The sequence below is a fragment of the Lotus japonicus genome, chromosome 2, assembly GCF_012489685.1.
Source record: "Lotus japonicus ecotype B-129 chromosome 2, LjGifu_v1.2".
In the NCBI taxonomy this organism is placed as follows: Eukaryota; Viridiplantae; Streptophyta; class Magnoliopsida; order Fabales; family Fabaceae; genus Lotus; species Lotus japonicus.
The window spans coordinates 36659138-36667896 of record NC_080042.1 but is presented as its reverse complement, the minus strand read 5'-3'; positions in this window follow the sequence as shown (position 1 = coordinate 36667896).

The following is an 8759-nucleotide window of genomic DNA, read 5'->3' as shown; positions in this document are numbered from 1 at the left end:
CCAAACAACGAATCGTCCTTACCACGAAAGTGTTTAGCTCACAACCCAATCTCAACAAAACCATGAGTTAGTGTCGATCAATACAACACAACTCGGAGTAAGTGTCGGTCAATACAACACAACTCCACCCACAAAAGTACACAAGGGTCTAGTGTCGGTCAATACAACACAGCCCAAACAACAAGAGCACTAAGTGTCGGTCAGTACAACACGGCTCCAACAACACTCCCAAGAGTACTAAAGTACTCGGTGATTTTCAATCATCACCATAGCTCACCTTAGTGGCTTTCCCAATTTCAAACTCTCCAAACCCATAACAAAGTCGACTTTTCCCCGTCTTTCGTAAATATTTTCCCCTTCAGTTTCTCCTATGATTATTCGTTAACAAAAATAATTTTAATTCACATTAGTCTGGTTATGAGTTTATTTCTCAAAGTCTAAGTCTCCCAAAGTCTCTAGTTTTCAAAGCTCTATCATTCTAAGTTTTCAAAGATCAACCACCCGAAATACATTTCCCGGGGAAAGTCTAAGTAAACCAACGGATCCCAACAAATGGCTAAGTCTCAAACCCCTCGTTTGAACTTGCCTAGGGTTGTTCATCCAACCCGAAATATCAAAGATCACCAGATCAATGAATCTCCACTCCGAAGTCGCGTCAAAACGCTCAATTCATCACAACATCAACATCATAAGTTATGAAAACATTCATAACAATAGACCATCATCTTAATCAATATCATAGTAAAGCATAAGTCGAATTGATCGACGCCTATCATGCAATCATAGCTAATATAGTAAGTTGCCCTAACCTCGAGCTGTTCCAGCTTTGCAAACAAAGTTTTCCTCAAACAATTGCTCTGAGCCTTCCAAAGTTCCTACAACTGAACCTCGGAGAAAACAAAGCAGAAACCAAACAAAATCGATTAGTTCGATCACAATACAATACATAAACGATAGACAAAGCATTAAAGCTTCAGAATACGACATCCGGTTACGAAAAGACAAGTTTTCGAAAACGAAAAACTTCCCCCCTAAAGGAATAACCCACGGCCTCAAAGGAAAAAGGGCTTCGGCTCTTTTTCTTCGATCAAATCTATTTACAAGGTAGTTTTAGGGTAAAACTAAGGCAAAGAAACTGTCAGAACAATTTTCGGACAATCGGGTCGAAATACGGCTATCCAGGGGCATTTTGGTCCAAAATAAAGGCTCAAAACTTCAAAGTTATCAATTCTGAAAACAAATTTGACAGCAATGATCCTCATGACATCCGTGACAACAAATCCTAAAGTCACGAAGTCAGATTACATCTTTTCGACAATAAAGTTTCGAAATGTGAGACAAAAAGGGTTTTGAAACAGTTTTTCAGATCTTGGACAGCTCGATCGCAATCAGCGATTACTGACAGAGGTTTTAGGCTCTTGGGAACCTAGAGAACATAACCCAACCAAGAAATCGAAGAAATCGGACCATTTTAGAAAAAGCTCAAAACTGTGAGCACATAAACGACTTTAGAAACTCAGCAGAAACAGTAATCAGAGGTAGGATTCATGCTAGTTACCTCAATACCTAGAAGTAGGGACGAACTGCACGAAGATCGGTCAATTTTTCGCGAGAAAATCTTCTCCTCCTCTCCCCCTAAACTCGCGGCCCTTGAATGGAAAGAAAATGGGATATTTTGCTTTTTCGAGCTATTTATAGGCAGATGAAATCGCGGGAAAATGAAAATTTCGCGATTCCGATTTTTGCAGCACGTTCACCGAGAAATTCTAAGAGAGATTCTGGCGACAGATTTCCAGAACTCAAAACAAATGTCTAACATTTGGGAAAAACGATATCTAAAATCTCAAAAGCGGTGTAAGTTAATCTGTCCCGAAAAACTACTTTTTGCTGTGATGCTCAAACGACAAAACTTCCTTCTGAAGAAAGATTGGAAACGTCGAAACAAATCTGGTTGCGCGGACGGAATATTCGTTAGAAGTCATGAATAGAAAAAGTCTTCATCCATCGCTCGAATCTAGGGTTTCGAAGCAAAGAAATTAGTGTCGTCGAACATCCGAAAAGTGAAGCCTATCGTGCGTACAGTCCAGAGTTCCGAAATGAAACGCTGGTCGAAGGAAAAATAAAGAGAATCTTTAAATTTTCCAAGAGTTCGAAATCTCACTTAAAACGTTACTCTAAAGCGAAATTAGCCTATTCTGGACGCGCTCGCCATAAGGCAAGTGCGCAGACGACTCGCACTAACTCCGAAAGCAACAACGCAACACTCCCCAAGCAATTCCTAAACTTTCTTCTGTAAGATCAAGTTTTGATCTAGTAGTACAACTCTATGTTTTGATGATTACAAGTTAACCTTTTGATATGAACAATTGTGGTACTCTAACGTGTTTTTCTGAGTGTGCTATTTACAGGCTCTGACCCTGACTCAATTTCACACAAATCAGAAGCACTGTGTATAAAGGGTAACCCAAGCAACGCTTTCGCATTCACCATGTTCAGTATGAACAGTGGAAAAGCTTCAGAAGATCTGAAGCTATACAAACTCTGATGAGGACTCAGTCGCTAGAAGCTCTGATGATCCAGAAGTTCTGACAACCAAGAAACACTGAAGGTTCAGATGTTCCTATGGTGTAGAAGACTCTGAAGATCCAGAAGCTGAATAGTGGAAACTCTGAAGTCCAGAAGCAAGAAACTCTGAAGGCCATGTTCTTCCCTCTGAGTTCAGAATCAGAAGATACAATGGTCAGAGGATCTGTGCTTTCCCTCTGACTCTGATCAACCTGCTTCACAAGTTCCAATACGAAGCATTCCTCTGATCAGAAGTCTCCTAGGTTAAAAGGTCAAGTCGCTATCCAAGTACAAAAGCAAGTGTACCTTCCTGACGACCTACCTAACGTTCTCAGCCACAGCAGAAGCTGGATTTTCCAGAACTGCCCTCCAACGGTAGCATTTCCATGCAACGCTCAACCCTAATCCTTGGAGTATATATAGAGGCTGAAGATTGAAAGAAGCTAGAAGAAGAAGAAAAAATATACAAGAAGCAATACACACGCGCAAGACATATTCTAAGCTTTCTTTCATCTTGTAATTTATTTTAGTTTACACTCAGCTTATTCAGAAGCAAACCCTTGTAAACACCAACCTCAAACAGTTGTTTGATTTTTTCCTTTAGGAGATCAAGGTTGATCGGATCCTAGAGAAGACTAAGAGAGTGAATCTTAGTGTGAGCTAAGTCAGTGTAATTGTTAGTCACTTGTAGGTTTCAAGTGCAGTTGTAACTCTTACCTGATTAGTGGATTGCCTTCATTCTAAGAAGGAAGAAATCACCTTAACGGGTGGACTGGAGTAGCTTGAGTGATTTATCAAGTGAACCAGGATAAAATCTTTGTGTGCTTTTCTATCTCTATCTTTTGCACTTAGTTCTCGAAAAGATTTGTTAAAATCTTTAAGGTGGTAGTTTTTGTACTGAAAACGTTATTCAAACCCCCCCTTTCTACCGTTTTTCATACCTTCAATTGGTATCAGAGCGCAAGTTCTGATTACCACACCTAACAGTGTTCAGTGATCCGGGCCGGTGTGAAAAACAATGGCTGCCACCACCAGTGAAACTCAAAGAGATGGTTACAACGCAAAGCCTCCTATGTTCGATGGTCAAAGGTTCGAATATTGGAAAGATAGACTGGAAAGTTTCTTTCTGGGTTTCGATGCAGATCTCTGGGATATTATTGTGGATGGCTATGAGCGTCCAGTTGATGCAGATGGCAAAAAGATCCCAAGGTCAGAGATGTCTGCAGATCAAAAGAAGCTGTACTCACAACATCATAAAGCAAGAGCAATTCTTCTAAGTGCTATCTCCTATGAGGAGTACCAGAAGATTACAGATCGTGAGTTTGCTAAAGGCATTTTTGATTCTCTGAAGATGTCTCATGAAGGAAACAAGAAAGTCAAAGAATCAAAGGCATTGTCTTTGATCCAAAAGTATGAATCCTTCATCATGGAGCCAAATGAGTCCATTGAAGAAATGTTCTCCAGATTTCAACTGCTTGTAGCTGGCATACGTCCTCTCAACAAGAGCTACACAACAAAAGATCACGTCATAAGGGTCATCAGGTGTCTTCCTGAAAGTTGGATGCCTTTGGTGACTTCAATAGAGCTCACGAGAGATGTTGAGAATATGAGTTTAGAAGAACTCATCAGCATTTTGAAATGCCATGAGCTGAAGCGCTCAGAGATGCAAGATCTGAGGAAAAAGTCCATAGCCTTGAAATCCAAATCTGAAAAGGCTAAGGTTGAGAAGTCAAAGGCTCTTCAAGCTGAAGAAGAAGAATCTGAAGAAGCATCAGAAGATTCTGATGAAGATGAGCTGACTCTGATCTCCAAGAGACTCAACCGCATCTGGAAGCACAGGCAGAGCAAGTTCAAAGGCTCTGGAAAGGCAAGAGGAAAGTCTGAATCCTCAGGTCAGAAGAAGTCATCAATCAAGGAAGTCACTTGCTTTGAGTGCAAAGAATCAGGGCACTACAAAAGTGACTGTCCAAAATTGAAGAAGGACAAGAAGCCAAAGAAGCACTTCAAGACCAAGAAGAGTCTGATGGTGACATTCGATGAATCAGAGTCAGAGGATGTTGACTCTGATGGTGAAGTCCAAGGACTCATGGCTATTGTCAAAGACAAAGGAACAGAGTCAAAGGAAGCTGTTGACTCTGACTCAGAATCAGAAGGAGATCCAGACTCTGACGATGAAAATGAGGTATTTGCTTCCTTCTCTACCTCTGAACTGAAACATGCTTTGTCTGATATCATGGATAAGTATAACTCCTTGTTGTCTAAGCATAAGAAGCTGAAAAAGAACTTATCTGCTGTTTCTAAAACTCCTTCTGAACATGAGAAAATCATATCTGATTTGAAAAATGATAACCATGCTTTAGTTAATTCTAACTCTGTGCTTAAGAATCAAATTGCAAAGTTAGAAGAAGTTATTGCCTGCGATGCCTCTGATAGTAAGCATGAATCTAAGTATGAAAAATCTTTTCAAAGATTCCTGGCTAAAAGCGTAGATAGAAGCTTAATGGCTTCAATGATCTATGGTGTAAGCAGAAATGGAATGCATGGCATTGGCTATTCTAAACCAATTAGAAATGAGCCTTCTGTGTCTAAAGCTAAATCCTTGTATGAATGCTTTGTTCCCTCTGGTACCATATTGCCTGATCCTGTACCTGCTGAAGTTGCTAAAAACCCTCTTAAAAAGGGATCTTTCTCTATGACTAAATATCATGCAAATATTCCTTTAAAATATCATGTTGAGACACCCAAGGTGATCAGAACCTTTGGGGTAACTAACAAAAGAGGACCCAGAAAGTGGGTACCTAAGGACAAGATTATCTATGTTGCAGATATCCTTGATAGCTCCACTGAAACACCAATCATGGTATCTGGACAGTGGATGCTCGCGTCACATGACGGGAGAAAAGCGTATGTTCCGAGAGCTGAAACTTAAGCCTGGAGGCGAAGTTGGCTTTGGAGGAAATGAAAAGGGTAAAATTATTGGTACTGGTACTATTTGTGTAGATAGTAGTCCATGCATTGATAATGTTTTATTGGTAGACGGCTTAACACATAACTTATTGTCTATAAGTCAATTAGCTGACAAGGGTTATGATGTTATATTCAATCAAAAGTCCTGCCGGGCTGTAAGTCAGATCGATGGCTCTGTTCTGTTTAACAGCAAGAGGAAGAACAACATTTATAAGATCAGATTATCTGAGTTGGAGGCTCAGAATGTGAAGTGCCTTCTGTCTGTTAATGAAGAGCAGTGGGTATGGCATAGACGGTTAGGGCATGCCAGTATGAGAAAGATTTCTCAGCTGAGCAAGCTAAACCTTGTCAGGGGCTTACCCAATCTGAAGTTCGCTTCAGACGCTCTTTGTGAAGCATGTCAGAAAGGCAAATTCACAAAAGTCCCTTTCAAGGCAAAGAATGTTGTCTCAACCTCAAGGCTGTTAGAACTTCTGCATATCGACCTGTTTGGACCAGTGAAAACTGAGTCTATAGGTGGCAAGAGATATGGGATGGTTATCGTTGATGACTATAGCCGCTGGACATGGGTAAAGTTTCTAACCCGCAAGGATGAGTCTCATGCTGTGTTCTCTACCTTCATTGCTCAAGTGCAAAACGAGAAGGCTTGTAGAATTGTGCGTGTCAGAAGTGACCATGGTGGAGAGTTTGAGAATGACAAGTTTGAGAGTCTGTTTGATTCCTATGGAATTACACATGATTTCTCTTGTCCCAGAACTCCTCAACAAAATGGTGTTGTTGAGAGGAAGAATAGAACTCTTCAGGAGATGGCTAGAACCATGCTCCAAGAAACTGGCATGGCTAAGCACTTTTGGGCAGAGGCAGTAAATACAGCATGTTACATTCAGAACAGAATCTCTGTGAGACCAATTCTGAAAAAGACTCCTTATGAATTGTGGAAGAACATAAAACCCAACATTTCTTATTTTCATCCTTTTGGCTGTGTTTGTTATGTTCTCAATACTAAGGATAGATTGCATAAATTTGATGCTAAATCTTCTAAGTGTCTATTACTTGGTTATTCTGATAGATCTAAAGGTTTTAGATTTTATAATACTGATGCTAAGACTATTGAAGAATCTATTCATGTTAGATTTGATGATAAGCTTGACTCTGACCAGTCAAAGCTAGTTGAAAAGTTTGCAGATTTAAGCATTAATGTTTCTGACAAAGGCAAAGCTCCAGAGGAAGTTGAGCCAGAGGAAGATGAACCAGAGGAAGAAGCTGGTCCCTCTAACTCACAAACTCTGAAGAAGAGCAGAATCACTGCAGCTCATCCTAAGGAATTGATTCTGGGCAACAAAGATGAACCAGTCAGAACCAGATCTGCCTTCAGACCCTCTGAAGAGACCTTGCTGAGTCTGAAAGGATTGGTGTCCTTAATTGAACCCAAGTCCATAGATGAAGCTCTTCAGGACAAGGATTGGATTCTGGCCATGGAAGAAGAATTGAATCAATTCTCCAAGAACGATGTTTGGAGCTTAGTGAAGAAGCCTGAGAATGTCCATGTTATTGGAACGAAATGGGTATTCAGAAACAAGCTAAATGAGAAAGGAGATGTAGTCAGAAACAAGGCAAGGCTAGTTGCTCAAGGCTACAGCCAGCAGGAAGGAATAGACTACACTGAAACATTTGCTCCAGTAGCAAGACTGGAGGCAATCAGACTATTGATTTCTTTCTCAGTAAATCACAACATAGTTCTACATCAGATGGACGTAAAGAGTGCCTTCCTAAACGGTTATATCTCAGAGGAAGTCTATGTTCATCAACCCCCAGGTTTTGAAGATGAAAAGAAACCAGACCATGTGTTCAAATTGCAGAAATCACTCTACGGTCTGAAGCAAGCTCCCAGAGCATGGTATGAGAGACTTAGCTCATTCCTTCTGGAGAATGAGTTTGTAAGGGGTAAAGTAGATACAACTCTCTTTTGCAAGACTTATAAAGATGATATCTTAATTGTGCAAATTTATGTTGATGATATTATATTTGGTTCTGCTAATCAATCTCTATGCAAAGAATTTTCTGAGATGATGCAGGCTGAATTTGAGATGAGTATGATGGGAGAATTAAAGTACTTTCTGGGAATACAAGTTGATCAAACACCAGAAGGAACATATATCCATCAGAGCAAGTACACTAAAGAACTTCTGAAGAAGTTCAATATGCTGGAATCTACAGTGGCCAAGACTCCAATGCATCCAACATGCATTCTGGAAAAAGAAGATATAAGTGGTAAAGTATGTCAGAAGCTCTATCGTGGCATGATAGGTTCACTTATGTACTTAACTGCATCTAGGCCAGACATATTATTTAGTGTTCATTTATGTGCTCGTTTCCAATCAGATCCAAGGGAAACCCACTTAACTGCTGTTAAGAGGATCCTAAGGTATCTGAAAGGCACCACTAACCTTGGCTTGATGTATAAGAAAACATCAGAGTATAAGCTTTCAGGTTATTGTGATGCTGATTATGCTGGAGATAGAACAGAGAGAAAAAGTACTTCTGGAAATTGTCAATTTCTGGGAAGCAATCTAGTCTCATGGGCAAGCAAGAGGCAATCAACCATTGCTCTATCAACTGCAGAGGCAGAATATATCTCAGCAGCAATATGCAGCACTCAGATGCTCTGGATGAAACATCAGCTGGAGGATTATCAGATCCTTGAAAGCAATATCCCAATCTATTGTGATAACACTGCTGCAATTTCGTTGAGCAAGAATCCTATCTTGCATTCAAGGGCAAAGCACATTGAGGTAAAGTATCACTTCATTAGAGATTATGTGCAGAAGGGCGTACTTCTTCTGAAGTTTGTTGATACTGACCATCAATGGGCAGATATCTTTACAAAGCCCTTAGCTGAAGATAGATTTAATTTTATTCTGAAAAATCTAAACATGGACTTTTGTCCAGAGTGAAGATAGATCAGAACCTCTGACTATGATACTTCTTGATCAGAAGATGTCTAGTCCAGAAGGTAACTCAATCAGAGTGTGTGTGCCCACTGGTACTGACTCTGAAGCTGAGACAACAACACGTGCGTCAGAATTTCTGATGCATAGTTCCTTGTGCCCGTGTGACAGTCTGTTGTGATTGCGTGTAGATATGCTTATCTTCTGTGTGTGATTGTGTATTTTACTGTTACTGTCTATCTTTAATTTTCAACCGTTGATCTTAAAGTGCTTTTTGAA